This window comes from Eurosta solidaginis, chromosome 1, assembly GCF_040869045.1.
Source record: "Eurosta solidaginis isolate ZX-2024a chromosome 1, ASM4086904v1, whole genome shotgun sequence".
Lineage (NCBI taxonomy): Eukaryota > Metazoa > Arthropoda > Insecta > Diptera > Tephritidae > Eurosta > Eurosta solidaginis.
The window spans coordinates 344646794-344667036 of NC_090319.1; the positions used below are offsets into that span (position 1 = coordinate 344646794).

At 33.2% G+C, this 20243-nt stretch overlaps 1 protein-coding gene and 1 long non-coding RNA gene across 2 annotated transcripts in view; both read left to right on the top strand.

Annotated features, from left to right (window-relative positions):
* The window catches only part of SIFaR (SIFamide receptor), a 310116-nt gene that overhangs the window by 157308 nt on the left and 132565 nt on the right, over window positions 1-20243 (top strand). The window lies entirely within an intron of this gene.
* LOC137244579 (uncharacterized) lies at window positions 4495-8538 on the top strand. Its single transcript, XR_010951116.1, has 3 exons — window positions 4495-4851; window positions 4908-5466; window positions 5527-8538. It is a non-coding gene; the product is annotated as an uncharacterized lncRNA (long non-coding RNA).

The window sequence follows — 20243 nt, forward strand, 5'->3', positions numbered from 1 at the left end:
AGTCTACTTTAACTGAAGTTTAAGCTGAGCCTAAGCGGCCGATCTGGCAGTGTTAAACTTTAGTTAACCTATCAGTTATTTGCGTTTGTTTGAAATGGCGTCGACTATATCCAATAAGCATTTGGGCTTTAGTACCATTAACTACGCATACTTCTAAAATCTAGAGAGTTGTTTCGAAACAGAGGCTCAACTCGAGAATCATAGTGTACTCAGCAGAAGAGGGAATTTTTTAGAAAGCGAAAAATGCTATTACTTAAGTTGAAGAAATTTAATTCCCAACTTGTGGTTCTCTAGCTGGACTCAAATATAAGATTCCATACTACAGTATTTTATTTTTAATTAATTAGGCTTCATTACTGCTATCAACAAGGTATATATTTCTCACTGCTACAACAACAACAACAACAGCTGGTTTTGTTGGTACCACCTTGGAGATTTTTCTTTCAACTCCACCTCAACTTGTTATCCAATGTAAGATATCAACTGGAGAAATGTGTTGGATATTCATTTATGAACTATACATTTCCTAAAATCTCAAAGGTTGGATAATAATTCGATAATGCAAATAACTTAGGAGATCAACTCGAGAACTCTAAATTTTACAAAATTTTTCAAAGTTTGGTTAATAAGTGGAGAATGAAGTTGGATATTAAGTCGAGAACTATCTGGTTTAAGAATAATTAAATAATTATGTTGGATACCACCTCCGGAACAAGATATATACATAATTCGCTGGAGAAATATTTTTTCCATGTTTGTTGGGTAAAGAAAATCCAGCAGTTGTCGTATCTACAAATTATCTAGGTAATAAAAAACCATTGTAGCCGTACAATAAAGTTCACCCCAAAGGTGGCCTTAAACTGTGACTGAAAAATTGCTCGGTAGTTTAACTGGAGTTTAAATTTGACTAGAGTTAAAGCAAACTTAGTTTAAGCTTAGCTTAACCAACTACTGAAAAACCGGGTCTTACACTCTAATCCTATATAAAAATGATCTTACCACCAAAAGGTCTGACCATGCACATACTTAGGTGAGCATTATTTTAAATTATTTAACTCACTGAAAAGATATTGTTGTCCTATAGGTTTCAAATATTTCTGCAGCAATCTTTCAGGTTTCGGATAAAGCACCATACAAAATTTAGGAACCGTGTTTTAATTGGAAAAAAGTTGTCTCTGAACCTCGCGGCAGTGGTTCGGCAAATGATCCGAGTATACTTCTGCCATCAAAAGCTTCTCAGTAAAAATTCCTCCATGCAGTAAATGATGACCTTGTGTGAAACCAAAAAACACCTATGAATTGATGCCATTTTTCTAGTAGATCTGGAACATCTTAGAATGACTGCATACAAGATTTCCCCAGCATACCGATTTAAAACTTTTTACCAGTTTTGGATTCACTAAAATTTTGAAATATATCATAAATACGTAAGTACTAAATACTCGTGAATGTGCTGTGTAAACATACGTGTACGTCTAGGAAACTAATGTCTTTACATGAACTAGAGCTTTCCCAGGCTTAGAAACTAATCAGGAACAAATAGTTTCGGGCTTTTGAGAAGAGCTTTGTAGGCATCTTATTGGTAACAACCCATATGGTTTTATAATCGATACAGAATAATTATCCACTTCGTTTTGTAACTTCGTCGCGTCAAGTTCGTTTTTCCCCACAACCCAACCACGGGCTATAAAAGGGCGCTATTCATGTGGTTGAGAATAAAATGGCGGATAGTGCGGGAATCGAAGTGACAAAAGGTTAAATTAAAAGCATTTATCATACTTGGAGTAAGCCATCAAATCAGAATATGTCTAAATATATAGTGGCCTCAATTACGCAGAAACCTACGCACATGGTTCTGGCCTTAGTGTATTACCTGTGTGTTGGTGGAGGAACTGTACAGCAATCTGAAGACATCAAACTTGTGTTAAAGAAACCAAGCTAGACATCTGAAAGATTTCATAAAATAAGAATTAGTTATGGCGTTATAGCTTCTAAGTAAGCCGGGCCAAGGCAGTCTTTCATTCAAGTAAATGAATGGAAGCAACTTAAAACTACAAACAAACAAACAGAATAATGATCGTCTACTTAAAAGTTTGTAATCGACTTTCGTTATTGCCAGGTCATCGGCTTCTTATTGTTTTTGATCTTCTTTGGTATCTGTTTTATAACAAACCGACGAGCTGGCGTTAACAAAGCGATAATATGTCTAAAATAAATTGGTAACACTACTATAAGAAATCGATAACCTTTAAGTTTCACAAAAAAATTTGGTATCCTTTTTATACTATATCGCGGATTTTCTGCTAAGTGTTTGATAACAAATCGATAAAACAACTACAAGAAGTTGGTAACAATCTGATAACATAGCGATAATTTTCGGATGATAAATCCAAAACATTTAGATAAAAAACGCATAACTCATCAATTAAAAACCGATTTAGTTTAATTTAACTAAATTTGATTTAATTTCGTTTAACTTATATTCTTTTTCTATTTTGTTTTATTTGATTTTATTTTACATTTTTATATTTTGTGTTATTTTATTCAACTTTCCTTTCCAATTTTATTAAATTAAAATAACTTATTATTTGTCGATTCTTAGTTTGAGATACATTTGAGAATCAGTCCATTTCTCACATTTCAAACGTGAGTTTTCAAATGCATTTCAAATAACCGTTCATAGCATTCTCAATCTAAAAGGCACATTTTTAATATGGAATTTTTGTTTAAATTGAGAATTTTTGGATTCTCACTTTTTCTCAAACGAGAATAAAGCGGAACGAAATGGAATCCACTGTTGTGCCACTTTCGGTAAGCAAATTTATTATTTGCCCCACTTCACTTTTAACTCGTTTAGATTTATGCATAATGTAGTACAATATCACTTAATATTATTGAAATGTATAAATACTTCCTCATTTTTTCACTTTATGCCCAACTTCACTCAATAAAATCGCTTGTTTACATTTCCAGCTAAAGTATGCAAATTAGAGATCGACGTATTATCAACGGCACTATCGATAGCATTGATGTAAAATAAGCATGTTGTACTATTTTTTATTTTATTTTTGAGTTTTATGAACACTTATTATGTACTTTAAAATTTAGTAATAAGTATTCACATTATTATTAACGAAAATAATCCATGATATCGATGGTTTTCAACCAGAATGGAACGGAATGCAAGTATATCTCAAACCATTCTCAAGTTGAAGAACAACGTTTGAGAAAAAGTTGAGAGAATATTTAGCTTCAAATGATTAATATTGCTGAATATCAAACTGAGATTAATGTGTTCTCAAACATTTGAGAGAAAAAAAAATGTTCAAGTATGTCTCAAATTATTCTCAAGTTGAAGATCGACGTTTGAGAAAAAGTCGAGAAAATATTTTGTTTCAAATGATAAATAATGTTGAATATCAAACTGAGAATCGATGCTTTTCTCAAACATTTGAGACTTTTGTTTTCAGTGTTTGTTGGGATACAATAATATATTAATACCACACACTACGACTACATTTATACATTCTCCAGTATCCCATACAGTAAAAATACCAATATTTCATACTACGCCTGCATTTGCGTTATACATGTATCCTCCATATCGCATAACTTTTACAAAGACTACGCTTATGCTTACGTTTTCATTTACATGTTACGCTTACATTCAGGATTAGCAAAGCTGTTTACACATCAAAACGTTAATTGTTTATTATTAGTTATTTACAAATACGATTGCTTCAACAAATTCGCTTTAAACAAATTAATAATAAATCAAGGCGAATTCAGTACCACGTGTTGTTATGGCAACAGCTGATTGCTCCTTCTTGATTATTTTCCATACGAGTACAATGAAAATTTTCTTTTGGCTTAACATTCTTCTGCACGCATTGGTTGAATTCGCTTTGCCACCACCTGGAATGGATTCGCCTTGATAGTAAATATTGCAAGTGTCCAAAGTAGGTAGTCTCTTAGTACCTTTTCTGAAATGTCACTAATAGTAAAAATCAGTGGTTTAGTGGAAATTGGGTGCACACAACGTGTTTCGATCATACATAAACTGGGCGGCCGCTATTGTATGGGGGTACTGTGTTTGCGTACCTTGCCGAAGGTCCTTGGTTCATGTGCTGGGAAGTATATGTGAGCATACTTGGAAGTATAATGTTCGCGATCCCACACGAGATTCGCATATTTTACTTGTTTTATTTGGCTTCAAATTTTCTTCCGGGTCTTCGCCAAAAGTAGGATGCACAGGGTTACAGTGTGAAATAAAAGATACGTGTTTTTTAATCACAGGGTGTTTCACTAAATCATTTCATTTTCTATGTTCAATTTCTGGAAAAAATTTCTCTTTGAAATGTTTTAAGTATTGTTCTCTAAGCGCTAAAACCAAGAACAATTTTGTAGTTAAAGTCAGATCTGAGGTTATAATGGAATTAAATTTATTTCACAAAATATAAAAAGCTCAAATTAACGGTTATATTTACGTATATAAAAGTATATCCAAACCGTTTATGATGTACGCATGTGCAATATTTTTCCTTGAAAATCAAAGACACATTTAGATTTGCTACCAAGTAAAATAATAACAAACTGACAAACTTGACACTGCGATACGATACCGCTAGACCAAAATCCTGGGAATAAAAATAATAATAAATAAATAACAAACCAATTAAATTTCGATGTTCAAATATGTAAAAAGGTTTTAATATACGGAAAATAACGACAAATTACTAAAAAGTTTTAAAACTAAAAAAACGCTGCCCCACACAAATGGGGGAACAAAAACCTAAAATGAAGAGAGCAGTCATTTTACATTTAAGCAATCAATTAACAACACAGGTATATGTATGTCTAAAAAGCTTCAAGTTAATACCTTCCTACATAGTAAAATTTTATTGCAGGGCCACGTTAATATTGAGCAAATTAAGGAAGAGTAACAGATAGAACCAATGGAATGTAAACCATGTCCAATTTGGACTCCTGCGTGTCCATTCGGCCACTCCGGACACTTTGGAGTACTGCATTAAAACAAAAGAGGGGACACCCCGCCATGTTCGACTTAAGAGCACTATAAAGTATTTGTAGCGTTGGATCACCAAAAGGTGCAAAGATGCCAGTGTAGGTTTGTCTTGGAGCAAGCGGGCCATTACATAAATGTTCCAATATTTTCCTCCAACCAATTAGCTTGAGCTGTGCGTTGGGCCCTAACCCAGAGTCACAAAAAATCTTGGCTGAAACTTTTCTTTTTTGTTGGTGACTACAGAGAATGTACTAAGGACAATGATTTAAAGGCATGCACGTATAATACACTAAACCCTTAATTGGAGAAGCAATATGTGAAAGCCACCAAGGTTTCAAAACCTTGCTTTTATTGTAATTGCCAACAGAAAGCTCCACGAAAATTTTGGGGACTTCAGCAGAAGTGACAGTTCTTCGCATAGAATTAAATTTTCTGCTCAGGTACTACCACATCCTTTCTGTCATAAATTTAATTCGATTTAACCACAGTTATTCTTCTAGATCAGCAGGATTGGCTATGGATGTAAGTCAAGAGATCTAGACTATTTGAGACAAAATCTCCCAATAGCAATGAGTGTATAATCTTTGACATTGCGCGCTACTCTCCGACATAAAATGATGTTTCGTAATCAAGAAGCATGTAACCAAATCGTCTATACACTTTTCAATTTGTACGAACTATTAAATTAAGTTTTCTACGTAGCATATACATAAGTAGGGATAATGAAAATTGGAAGTAGCTTCTATTTGTAAAAAAGCTAAATTTTTTTTTACAGAAGGTCATTGTGCAATACCAATATTTTGAAAAAGCATGGAGAAGCTACACCTTTTCCAGTTTAAGTTCAGAAAATTACGTTTCAAGTTCAGAAAATTACAATTCAAGTTCAGAATTTCCAATTTAAATTCAGAAATTTACACTTCAAGTTCATAAATTTACAATTCAAGTTCAGAAAATTACAATTAAAGGTCAGAAATTCCAATTTAAATTCAGAAATTTACAATTCAAGTTCAGAAAATTACAATTCAAGTTCAGAAATTCCAATTTAAATTCAGAAATTTACAATTCAGGTTCAGAACCTCCAAATCCAAAAATCAGAAAATTACAATTCAAGTTCAGAAAAATATATTTCAAGTTTAGAAAATTACAATTCATGTTCAGAAAATTACTTTCAAGTTCAGAAAGTTTGTCGGGAATTTTTTCTCTCATGCAATGACAATTAAAGTATGTAAGATGGTAAATGTTAGCGCTAATAATCTGATACAAGGATATGAAGGGATACTATATGTTAAGGAAGCATTGGATTTCTTAACTCACTTAAATAAATTTTGCTCCCATGAAGGAGATAGCGAAGAAAAACCGTTTTCTCTCTTTTCTTTCCTCCTTTCATAAGAGGTCAGTTACAAGGACATTCAGCTATATTCTATGTAAAGATCACAAGCATTGATCTGCATTGAGTATGACAGCAGTGATGATGAAATCAACGGAGCGTCCCGCAAGTAACATATACATAAGTACTGTGTGCACAGATCAAGTCTTCCTCCACCTGCCTCTCGCAACTCTGTGGAGGCCTCCCCGTCCACTTACTTTCCAAATACTTTCATAACCGGATCGTCCTGATGCACTTGTTGCAAAGAGTTATCTTCCGTTCGATTTCTTAGCACGAGATGTACACGCTTGAAGAAAAATTGGGGTACAGTATATTAGACTGGGTCGGAAAGAAAAGTTGCTAATGTCCGCCCCTAAATTTGAAGATTATGTTGAGAGGGTTTCGGAAAAATTTTGTTAGCTGACCTAATCATGTGAAAACGACTTCATAGCTTAAAAGGACATTAAACGGAAATGTGAAGCTTCTCAAGGCCAAAATAATGACATATCAATTTTAAAAGTCGGACGTCAAATAACCAAGTTACAACGAAAAAACCTTTCGGCTGTATTTCGAAGGATCAAAAAAAATTTAAAAAAATTTCCGAAACCCTCTTAACATAATCTTTAAATTTAGGGGCGGATATTAGCAACTTTTTTTTTTTTTTTGTATGGGGACCAACCCAGTCTACGGTATATCCAAGCCACCATTGTCAACGAAGCATCCACACTTCCGCAAATAACATGTAAGTATTACATTACGTAGTATGAGTTGGAATAACTTTTGAAAAATAACACCCTATTTATAATTTTCTGAATTGTAATTTTCTGAACTTGAAATGCAATTTTCTGAAATTGAATTGTAATTTTCTGAACTTCTGAATTTTCTGAATTTTAAATTGGAATTTCTGAACTTGAATTGGAATTTATAAACTTGAATTGGAAATTCTTATCATGAAATATAATTTTCTGAACTTCAATTGTAATTTTCTGAACTTGAATTGGAAATTCTGAACTTGAATTGTAATTTTCTGAACTTGAATTGTAAATATCTGAACTTAAAGTGGAAAAGGTGTAGAGCTATGAATAAAAGTTTAATTTTATGAGGATAACTTCAAAAAAAACTCGAATTTCGAAAAAATATCAAAGCAGTATTTTTTATTTTTTTTTATGTAAAGGAAAAAAATTATAAATCAAAAAAAATCGCATTTAACACCAATGATATTTCTTACAAACATCATAAATAAAATCTTACAAACATAGATTAAGGGTAAATGTTTTCCAAAAATACAAAACAAACAAAAAAAATTTCATCAAAAATCTTTGTACTGACAAAGAAAGCCAAGATTGAGATTTTATTTTGTCTGCAAGCAACAAAAATATTAAGGCAATTCACAAGGTCTCCTCTTCCTCGCATGTGCCGTGCTTTAATCAAATTTCATATTAGAAACCATGGAAACAGCTCAAATCCTAATTAAAGTTTAACATGAATACGACACTTTTTTATTGCCCAATTGTATTTTTCAGTATTAGAAAGAAATAGGAAATTGTATTCCTTTAAACTTCTTAGGTATTTATATAAGTTTGGGGTTTTCAACATTCAAGTACTCAAGAGCTTAACTTCATTACCATTATTTGGCGCTTAATTGCTCAGATGATTTTGACCTTTGCTTTCTAAGGCACAGACGCCAATTAGGAGCACCAAGGAAGATGAACTCTTCTTCTATCTGTCCCTCCTACCTCATTGGAGGTCTATCCCTTCGCCAGCTTCCAAATACAGAGACCGTGTATATACTTTTTGGGCAGGAGCATCTCCGTCCATTTGCATAGCATGAAATAGCCAGCGTATCCTTTGGGTTTTTGTACGGTGCACTATGTTTATATCTGCGTAAAGCTCCTTCGATACATGCCGATGGCATAAGGACAACCCAATGAATCATCCATATCTTTCGAATACTCTAAGAGCCATCTCATCTTCTTTCGACAACGTCCTAGATTTCGAGCTATACAATAGGGGATGTATGATAAGGAACTTATAAAGCGTAATGTTTGTTCGCATATAGAGAGCTTTACTTTTCAAAGAAATTAGCACAATATCCAAGAAGGCTTGTGATAACATCCGACACTATTATATGCCAGCTTTTCTGAGTTAAAATGAACAAATTTCAGTAATCAATTTATTTCGTTTATTTGAGTCTACGGTTACAAAAAACCTTAGGGACTAGATTAAAAAAAATTCTTAAAACTAACAGCTAACTATCTAATACGAAATAAACTAAGGGTAGAGGGCTGGAATCATGTACGAAAATATGGATCTAGGCATCGCAGAGTCAAAGTCAAGATGATTAAAGCCAGTTAAGGCCCCACTAATGGGGGAACATTTTTAGATGAAATGGTATATTGAACCTTAATATTCTAATAGGTGCATTAAAGTCTATAAACCCAAGAATATCTGGAAAACAAAGACGAGTACCAAGTTCAACTGAAAGTCGTCCAAGGCTTGGAATTAACTCACCACAGAGGTAACTTTACTAGAAACAAATAGTTCCAAGCTTTTGAGAGGAGCTCCGTCGGTTTATTACTGGAAAAAACGCATAAGTTTTTATAATCAGATTAATATCGGTTACATATAATTATCGTCGACTTATCGGTTGTAATCGGCTTGTTATTTCCCAGTCATCGGTTATCTTTTGGTTTACTATCGGCTTGTCATAGAAGCGTTACACATTTTCCACAGACTTTATGCGAAACTTTTATAGATATCTGTATCATAACAAGTCAATGAGCCGTCGCTAACAAATCGATAACATGCCGATAACAAACTGGTAACACTGCGATAAGAAATCTATGACCTTTCGATGGCACATCAAAAAATGTTGGATAACGAAATCGATCACTTTTTCAGAACACCCCGATAACAAATCTAAGTTGCATAAAACAAATTTATATCATTTTCATAATAAACCAATAACTTTTCGGTAAGTTATCGATACTTTTTTGCTATCAAAGCGATAACTTTAACAATCCGATAACAAATCGATGAAATATTGATAACATATTAATAATTTTTCGATGAAAAATCCAAAACTTTTCGATAACAAACGGACAACTCATCGATTTAATTCAATCTAATTTATTTTACTTTATTTAATTAAATATTTTTTTTTTTTAATTTTATTTTATTTTATATCATTTTGTTTTATTTTAAATTACGTTATTTAATTTTATATTATTACACTTTATTTTTTTTTTATTTTTTTGTTTTTTATTTTATGTTATTGTATTTAACTTTAATGTATTTTATGTTTTTGTATTTTAATTTATTTTATTTCAATTAATTTAATTTTATTTCATATTTTCCCATTACACTTCATTTCATTTCATTTTATTTTGTTTTATTTTAGTTTTATCTTATTTTATTTATTTTTTTTTTTATTTTATGTTATTGTATTTAACTTTAATGTATTTTATGTGTTTGTATTTTAATTTATTTTATTTCAATTAATTTAATTTTATTTCATATTTTCCCATTACACTTCATTTCATTTCATTTTATTTTGTTTTATTTTAGTTTTATTTTATTTTATTTTATTTTATTTTATTTCATTTTATGTTATTGTATTTAACTTTATTTTATTTTATATTATTTTATTAAATTTCATTTTATGTTATTGTATTTTAATTTATTTTATTTCAATTAATTTAATTTTATTTTATATTATTTATTCTTATTACATTTCATTTTATTTCATTTTATTTTATTTTAAATTACGCTATTTTATTTTATATTATTTTATTTTATTTTAATTTCATTTAATTTTATTTTTTTTAATTTTATTTTATTTCTTTTTATTTGATTTTAAAATACGTTATATTGTTTTATATTATTTTATTTATCTTATTTCATTATATGCCATGGCATTTAGCTTTATTTTATTTTATTTTATTTTATATTTTTAATTTTATTTCATTTTATGTTATGGTATTTAACTTTATTTAATTTAATTTTATTTTACTTTGTTTTATTATAACTTATTTTTTTATTTCAATTTATTTAGTTTCATATCATTTTATTTTATTTTTATTTCATTTTATTTAATTTATTTATTTATGAAGTCTATGAACACATGTTCTTACAGACTAACAATGAAAAAAATATACAGCAAATTATTAACAAAATTCTTACAGACTACTAACAATTTTCATACAATTAAAAAACAGACTACAATTAAGAAATACAAAAAGTTAACAAGTCAATGAAAAACTAGCACTTACAGACTAATATAAAAGTATTGATAACTAAAAACACACTTTAATAAATTAATAAAAACATTTTTCGACAAAGAGAAATCAAGCTCGATAAAATATGAGATCTTATTAAATTCACCCATAGCGCGGGTAATTGGGGCATTTCTCGTATAATTAGTTTTACTATTAATGCCATAAGCTTCTAAGTTCTCTTCTTGGAACATTAAAATTAATTTTCTCAAGAAGAGCAGCACAATGTGTATAGCCATGGATGACGCAATATAAAAAGTCAAAGAAAAAATGGACTTTCTCGCTTCTAAAGGTTTAAGATTTAAAAGAAGTAAACGTGCAATATATGAGGGAAGAGGGCTAGTAAATCTAGTGACCGCAGATAGTATTTAGGAAACACTCTTTGAACTCGCTCAATCCTGTTAATTGCAAACTTTTGGAAGGTAGCCAAATGATAGTGGCATACTCGAGATGGGATCGTACAAATGAATTGTAGAGCAATTCAAATGTATACGGAACAGAACTCTGAACTATTACGCCGAATAAAACCAAGCATTGCACACGATTTGGCTATGATAAAGTTTACATGGCTGTTGAAAGAAAATTTGGTATCATAAACCAAACCAAGGTCCTTGATTTTATCAACAGTCTGCAGTGGATTGTTATCAATGGTATATGAACTATAAAGCTTAAAGCGCAATTTAGAGTAGGTTACGTGAATGCATTTACAAATATTTAAAGAAAGGTGCGATCTAACGCACCAGGAATAGAGATTATTAATTTCACACTGAAGTTCGAACATATCACGCGAATATAATGGAGAAAACTTTAAGATCATCAGCGTACAAGAGAAACCTAACATACGGAAAGCAAGCGCTGATGTCGTTGATGAACAGGACAAATGGATCGGATGATACACCATCAATACAGACAATACACAATCCGTTAATTAAATAAGATTTTAGCCACTGCAGAAAAATTGAGTGAAAACCAAGACAGGAAAGTTTATGAATAAGGATCTCATGTGATACCTTATCGAAGGCTTTGGAGAAGTCAGTATAAATACAATCCACCTGGTATCCAGATGCAAAAGCAGATATACAATACTCACTAAACTCCACTAGATTGGTGACCGTCGAACGTCCCGCAACAAAACCATGCTGCTTGGCACAAATTAGGCTCTTCACTGAAAAGTATAACTTGACTTTTACAACACATTCAAATAACTTCGAAACAGTAGTGAGCTTTGACATATGTCTGTAGTTACAGACATCATTCTTATTTCCGGAGGAGTTATCGCTGCAAGTTTCCAAGCATCAATAAACTCCCCGCACTGAAGTGACATATTAAACAGGATCTCAGGAGATAAAACTAAAGCCGAACAACCTTTAACCAAGGCACTTGAGAGGCCATCAGAATCTTTCTTGGCCGATTGCTTTAATTTAGTAATACCACTTGAGATATTGTCACATGAAATTGACATTGAACCGAAATCCAGGAGAAGAATTTAAATCAGATGCAAAGTCGAAAGAAGGGGCATCATCATGGGATAAAAAATTAGCACTAAAATAGTCCGCAAACATGTTCACTACCGCATTAGGATTTGTACCTACATTATTTTGGTAAAAGACAGAAGCCGTAACCAAGGAGCAGGTCCTTTTAGATTAATTAAAATTCCAAAATGTTTTAGGATTGGACTTAATGTTTGCCTCAAGGCTAAGAATATAGTTTTTGTAATGAAACTTATCGAGACAAATCAACTCCTTTAGATACTACTGATATTTCTCGTAAAAGAACAGATTCTTGGTCTGACTAAACTTTTTGTAGTATATGTTTCGCAAATTCTTCAATTTTTTTAAATCCCTAGAATACCAAGGTAATTTATATGGGTTTTCTTAAAGACTGGAACAGGCCTTAAACATAGGTCAAAAAGCGTTGATCTAAATATTTCAGAGTAAATGCTAACATCTGGAGAGGAAAAAAGATCAACCCAGTTAATTTCCCAGAAAACATGGTTAAGTATAGACATGTCGCACCGTGCAAAATTAAAAGCGATATCATCATTTACAGAGGGTACACAAAACTCATACAACTCAAGTTTAAGAACAATAGTAGTGTGATGCATATCCGACGGAGCAAATGGTGTACGGCATTCGGATATGTTAAAATTAATATTATAACTGAGGAATATAAGATCTAATATTTTGTCAAGCCTGTTAGTGAAGCTATTGATTTGCAGCAAGCTTAGCATGTTATCTAAAAAATAATTCTCATAGGACTTCGATATATTATTTGGGATGAGGCCCCAGCCACAGAAACCCTGAGACCAAGTGACATCACTTAGATTAAAGTCACCTAAATATTGTCAGCATGAGCTTTATAAAGATCTTCAGAACTATTCGGCGGAATATTAGATGCCATCAAGAATAGAGAGCCGGAGTACTTAGAGCCACTAACATTAACACAGAGTTGGTCAAGTAGCGAATCGTTATTATCCAGCTGAATTAGGGGAGCCTTATACTTGCCATGAGCTGCAAGAAGTACAACTCCACCTCGAGAACGCCCAGTTTTTTCTGCATCCCTGTCTTTACGAAATACGAAATGACCGAACGTTCACCCCAGCAGGCCACAATTCTGGGGGCCTACTCTGTATTGCGATGCGAAAGGCATTGCGATTCGAAATAAAATTGCGATGCGAAAGGACATTGGAACTGTGAAGCGCTATCGCATCGCTAACAATGTCGCTTTTTTATTATTCGCTTATTTTTTGCTTGAGTATGCATCACTGACCCAGTGTTGCCAGAACTTTTTCAGAAAAGAAGCTAAATGGCCAAAAAAGCTAAAAACAAATTTTAAGCTAAAAAGCTAAATATTCAAGGCAATTTTTCAAGGATTTTATTCATTTTTCATAAGAATTTTAGCATTTTAAACAATTTATACATCTAGTAAAAAATGTAAATTAATTTTTACTCTAAATATAATTTAAAGATGCAATCTGTGTTTTATACAAATATTTTAAAGTTAATCATTTGACCACTTCTCTACTACTGCTACAACTATTTCACTGTTTGCAACAGGATATACATATAAACGGTAGTAGGTGTGAGATAAAAATATACATATTTTCTAAAAATATTTCAATATCACTGGATTCTTCATCATCTGATGAATTGCAATAAATATTTGATTTGTTCATTAGTTCAATGAGATCGTTTGTAAATCATGGCAGCACTTATTTTCTTTCCTTAGTCTGTATCTTACATATAAAATTGAATTTAACATTTTTAAATGTAACCTGTTACGCTGCTTTGTTTTAACATTGTTCATGGTGCTGAAAATTCGCTCCACTTCTGCATTACTAATTGAGAGAGTTTTTCGTATTTTAAAAGGTCGATTTTGCTGCCTTTTGGCTTCAACACAGTTGCATTATGTTCCAACAAAAGTGGTGCAAATGCTTATTATTTGTTGTGCTCTGCACAATATTTGTATAATGTTCAATGTTGAAAATCCTCCCAGTTCAGAAATTGAACCGGAAGAAGTGACCGTTAATTTTATTCTTAAATTCTCACGGCCCATTCTTTAATTATGGACAAATTGTTGTTTGGCAAAATTTAGCTTTTTTTTCTATTTTGAATATAAGTCCCATGGTTTTGGAAATGTTCTTCAAATTGTTATTCATCTCGTTTAGGACTTTTATTGAGTTGCTTTCGTTGGGTTGCATTTAGTTGGGAAGTTACACTCTTCCATAAATTATTGGCCGCTGTCTTTGCGTTGGGCGTTTTAAGTAACGCTTTGGCCAAATCTGGGTGTGTTGCCATGAAATCCACTAGGATTTCAAATTGTTGCTTTTGTGTTTGTTTAGTATTTGGAGTTGCCCTATATATTTTTAAAAGAATATACAATTAATATAAAGATATCAATTTATAAAATCATCAATTAATACTTACATATTTGAACAATGCAACTGCCTATTAGTTGTAGCAAGAAAAATGCGAAAATCAATGCTGTTTGACATTCGCTTTCGCTATACAGAGTGCTAGCAATGCGAAAAGGGAGAAAAATTGCGAATGGGCAAAATGTGCATGCGAATGTCGAAATATGCATGCGAATGTCTAGATACAGAGTACCGATTTTGCGATTTCGCGTATTTTTTCTTTCGCATCGCAATACAGAGTAGGCCCCCTGGTGATAAAACGGCATCATATAGTGTTTCAGTAACACCAAGCTTAAAGTTGACTTTTGTTAATGAGTCAAGTGGAGTGTCATTTTTTATAAGCCTTTTGCAGGCAAAGTTAGACTTATCAGCCTTCAGATGTCTTACCAGATAACTAATGATATAGTTAGAGGAAACTGATGGCTGAAATGACGATAAGCGCAGCCAACTCATACTAACTACACTCAATTCTGGGGGCCTACTCTGTATTGCGATGCGAAAATAAATTGCGATGCGAAAGGTAATTGGAACGCTGTAGCGCAATCGCATCGCTAACAATGTCGCTTTTTTATTTTTCGCTAATTTTTTGCTTGAGTATGCATCACTGACCAAACTCAAAGAAAGAGAACAAAAGAAACAAGGCGATTACAATTTCGGCAAACGATTAATTTTTGTTGAACAAATTAAAAAAAGGATTCTGTAGCATTATGGAACGATTTAAATGAAGAAAGGATTGATTTAAATGAAGAAATCCTCCCAGTTTAGAAATTGAACTGGAAGAAGTTAACGTGATAAATACAGAAAACGTGGAAAATCATAGAATAGGAAATATTGCTAGTTGTATCAGAGAACAAATAAAAAATGACATGATTTCAAATAGAAATGCTTTATAAAAAAGTGGTTTCGATTTAATTGTTATTTATTTATGTATTTTAAGTCCACTAGGATTACAAATTGTTGCTTTTGTGTTTGTTTTGTTTTTTGAGTTGTCCTATATATTTTTAAATGAATATAAAGATATCAATTTATAAAATCATCAATTAATACTTACATATTTGAACAATGCGAATGCCTAATACTTGTAGCAAGAAAAATGCGAAAATGAATGCTGTTTGACATTCGCTTTCGCTTTACAGAGTGCCGGCAATGCGAAAAGGGAGAAAAATTGCGAATGGGCAAAATGTGAATGCGAAACTCAAAATATACATGCGAATGTCAAGATACAGAGTACCGATTTTGCGATTTCGCGTATTTTTTCTTTCGCATCGCAATACAGAGTAGGCCTCCTGTACTTATATTTGATCCAACAAAATTTGGCTTACGGCGATTAAAATTTTCGTTGCATTCACTTTGTGCAGAAGGTTTTGTAGTTACAGACTTCACAGTAGTAATTTTATCTTATTGTATTTAACTTTTTATTCTATTTTGGGTTCTTTTATTTTATTTTGTAAAATTTTTTAATTTTATTAAATATTATTAATTAAAATTTTAATTTTTTGTCGTTTTTCACTTTATTGCATCTATAAACTTATCAAATAACGTACAAGTATGTTACAATCAACAAAACCCAAAAATGAAACTAATTTCAACTTAAACCTGAATACCTAACCAAGTGCTTTGCTTTTGTAAACATTTTTTGTATCAGTTATATAAATCACGCATTTGCCCATGTTTGCTCTGTTTTCTTATTTCTAACAAAACAGCATCTATCCTGTTCCAGACTTGCATGCACAAAAAATGTGTATATTCTCAAAGACTTCAAATTATATGTACATAGGCAAGGCGAATCCGTAACAGGCGGTGACAAAGCGATTTCAACCAATTCGCCGTGCTTGACATTCTTCTGCAAAAGAAAATTTTCATTGATCAAAAGAAAATTTTCATTGATTTCGATTGACTAACTTATTGTTGTACAAGGCGTTGTATGGAAAATAATCAAAATTTCAATCAGCAATCAGCTATTGGGATAACAACACCTGGTACTAAATTCGCCTGTGTTGCTGTGTGATTTCCCTATTACTCTGTATAGCATGCTAATACCGCACACTACGCCTACGCTTGCACACTCTCTAGTACTCCATACGGTGCATACACCAACATTACACACTACGCCTGCATTAACATACATCCTTCATGTATCCCCCATATAGCATTCTTCTTACAAAGACTACGCTTTCAAATACATCCTAATCTTACGTTCAGAATTCCCCTAGCCGTGACACATTAATAAAGCTCTTTCTAAGCCAAAAACAAATTTTTTGTCTTTAAATTTTTGTTTTTCAACAAATATTTGTATAGTTTTCCCTGAATTTTTTTTTTCAAAACTTTTAAAATTGTTAACAGATACTCTCGATGTCTTTTTCTTTTCTCAGAAAAAACTTTGTCTACTATATGCAAAGGTCCACAAAAACTTAAACTGATGCTTAATCAATACAATTTTCTCCAGTGTACTTTCTGATGTACATTTTTCATGCATGCATATGTAGTTTAAAACTTGTTAATATGTATGTGTGTAGACGTGTTGACTCCGAACGAGAAGGTGTTTGAACCTTTGGCCGCATTTTTGTTGTTGCTTAACAGTAATGAATATTTTTGTTTGGTTATGAGAATCATTTTTGTATATTCTCATTTAACTTGAGGAGAAATTCCAGGAGAGTATGGAGAAAATGCAAGGACATAAACGTATCATACGAGCATATTCATTACACATACATACATAACCTGCCATGATTCTGCGAGAGTGCCTACAAATATATTTACATACATACATAAAAACGGACATGTCAGACTGAGGTGGGAATATGAGAACTATTTGCCAGCCATTCAGGCATTCATTTAAAAAGTGATGGCCGGACTAGGGGAACTGAACTTAGTGAGATAAACAACTTGTCAGTCAAAGCAGTTTCGTACTATTATTTATTTGACAAATGGCGAGAAAATATGTAAACAATGAAATGACTATATTTGTCTAAACTTGTCTATGGCACAAACCTGCATCCACCTATTTGATTGAGTGTACAAAGGAAGTGATTTGATGCGCTTATATTAATTTTTATTAGCTAATGAAACTGAGCTGTGGTAAGTCCTTATAAAGAATGTATGTGTGTATGTATGTGTCAGAAGTGAATATAGGTCAACGGGAAATATATTAAGTGTGCCAGTGTGGAAACGAAAAAAGAAATAAAAATAAAGAAGGCAATAAAACTGATTGACCTTTTTTTATTAAAACACAAACAATGGTAAATTGAATACTGAATGGCTGCTTGGTTTTTGCTGGCTGTGCAGCAGAGTCCATCAGGAGTGATGGGATGCGAAAAATAATTGTCGTCTCAATTTTTATTAAAGAATTAAGTAAAATAATACATTTTTATTCTTTGGTAATTTTTTTCTCCGATGTCCGACAATGGAAAATACTATCCATTACTTAACTTTTTGGAGGGAACGGCAGTCAATGCGGCTTTAGGTCTGGTAAATTTACTACAAGCCATTTGCACGATTAGCGGAAAAGACCTATCTATGAGAAGAGAGTTCACAATTTACGTGTTGATGTAGCGTCATGTAGTGCCACTTTACATTGACAGCCGCTGTGATGTGGTGGTAGCGTGCTCCTCCCACCACGAAGAAGATCCTGAGTTCAAGTCTGGGACAAAGCAAATTGAGAAAGATTTTTTTTTTCAATAAAACAGTTTTCCTAAGCGGTGTTGGCGCATGGCAGTTGTTTGGAAAACGCGCCCAGAATATTTATGCAATGAAGAGCTTCTCAGTGGAGATTCAGCTGCCGTCGACATAACACATGTAGGTCGTGCCATTTTGAAGGAAATGTTAAAAAAGGAGCCATATGCGAATTGGAAGTGAAGATCGGCCTAAATCTGGTGGAGATATCGCAGGTGGATATTTCGTTCCTACATAGATTAATAAGGGAAATCAAGGGGTTTGCTGGAGGTATCTACTTGAACGTGCTCCCTGCCAGAACTCACCGACAGCTTTCAAAATATTCAAAGTGTAACCTGGCTGCTACTTGCTTGAAGCGAAGCCACCACCCAGCTTCGTGGTGCGCTACTTTCATGAACAATACGGTGGGCCCATATACCAATGTCCTCTTACCGTTAGCCGTTTGATCCTGATAATCATAAGGGGGCCTTTGGCCCAACACACACCGAATTGGTAAGCAAATCTGCGCCCGGTTACCCCGTTATCAGTAAACACTATCTAACCCTTGTATAGGAAGAAAACTGACTAGCAAGGAAAACACGAGTCACCTCGCCTAAACTTCGTTCTGGATATTGAAACAGGTGAAACTCTTTGTTATCCAGATGCAACCCCGACGTAATGTATGTCCCCAATGGCAGCAATCATATTTTCAATTATAATGTGTGACCTACGCTTCTAACGGCAACATTCCTGTGATCCAACCGTGTTTAAACTGCAACTTTCCTTGGCCGGTTGAGGCCTTTGATGTTTGTTGTGAATGGCTGCGCCTATTAAGTGGGGCGATTAACACAGCAACAATACAGTGACATTGAGAGACATTAAGCGTGTCCTATTCGATTTATCCACTTTTTTTCTTCTTGTAACTATAAGGAGTCTGTCCGAAGGTCTTGGTAAGCTTAATCGATGTTAATGGTCCTGCAATACTTTCCGGAAAATAGCAGGAGCTAGCCCGACTACCTCGGTAACAATTTGATATGACCACTTTGAAGCGTCTAGGTGAGGGTATGGGGTCGTCATAGCCTCGCCTGCTGAAGAAACAGTATACGCAACGGGTAGATGAGTTTGACAATTAGCTTAGAAAAGTACCCCTTTAAAGGATTTGCACTACACAACTCCTTGAATACCGCGATTTGCCCTTCGCCATCTTTTGTGTGAAAAAAGTATTAATTGAAGTAAGAAAACTCATTTGGGAAGATCTGAAAGCTCTAACCGACATATCGGCAGCTGTCGAAGGCTTCACCACAATAGGAATAACAGTGAATAAGATTGAAGAGCGCTCAAGGTGCACTGAGCTTTTCGTTCACTTCGATGATTCAAATTTAAGTAATGCAAGTTTAAGCTTTAGTAAATAGAATTAATGAGTTTGGTTAAAAAATTCGCTTCAAAGAAGGCATTTTAAATAGTATCCGCTCTTGATTATACTCAGGTGAGCAGAACTCACAGAGTATATTAATTTTGTTCGCATAACGGTAATCCGTAACGGCATAAACTAATCGAGATAGATATAGACTGCTATAAATCAAAATGATCTGGGCGAATAAAAGAAATTCATTTAGCCATGTCCGTCCGTCCGTCCGTAAACACGATGACTTGAGTAAATGTTGAGGTACCTTAAATGAAATTTGGTATGTCTCAGATCGCTATTTAAAATGAACGAAATCGGACTATAACCACTCCCACTTTTTCGATATCGAAAATTTCGAAAAACAGAAAAAGCGCGATAATTCATTACCGAAGTCGGGTAAAGCAATGAAATTTGGTCGGTGGGTTGACCTCATTACGCTGAATAGAAAACTGGTAAAATTTTGGACAATGGGCGTGGCACTGCAAGCTGCAATTTGGCAGTCGTTGAAGATATCATGATGAAATTTTGCAGGACGTTACTTCTATCACTATATATGTGCTAAATAAGAATTAGCAAAATCGGGTGACGAACACGCCTACTTTTTAAAG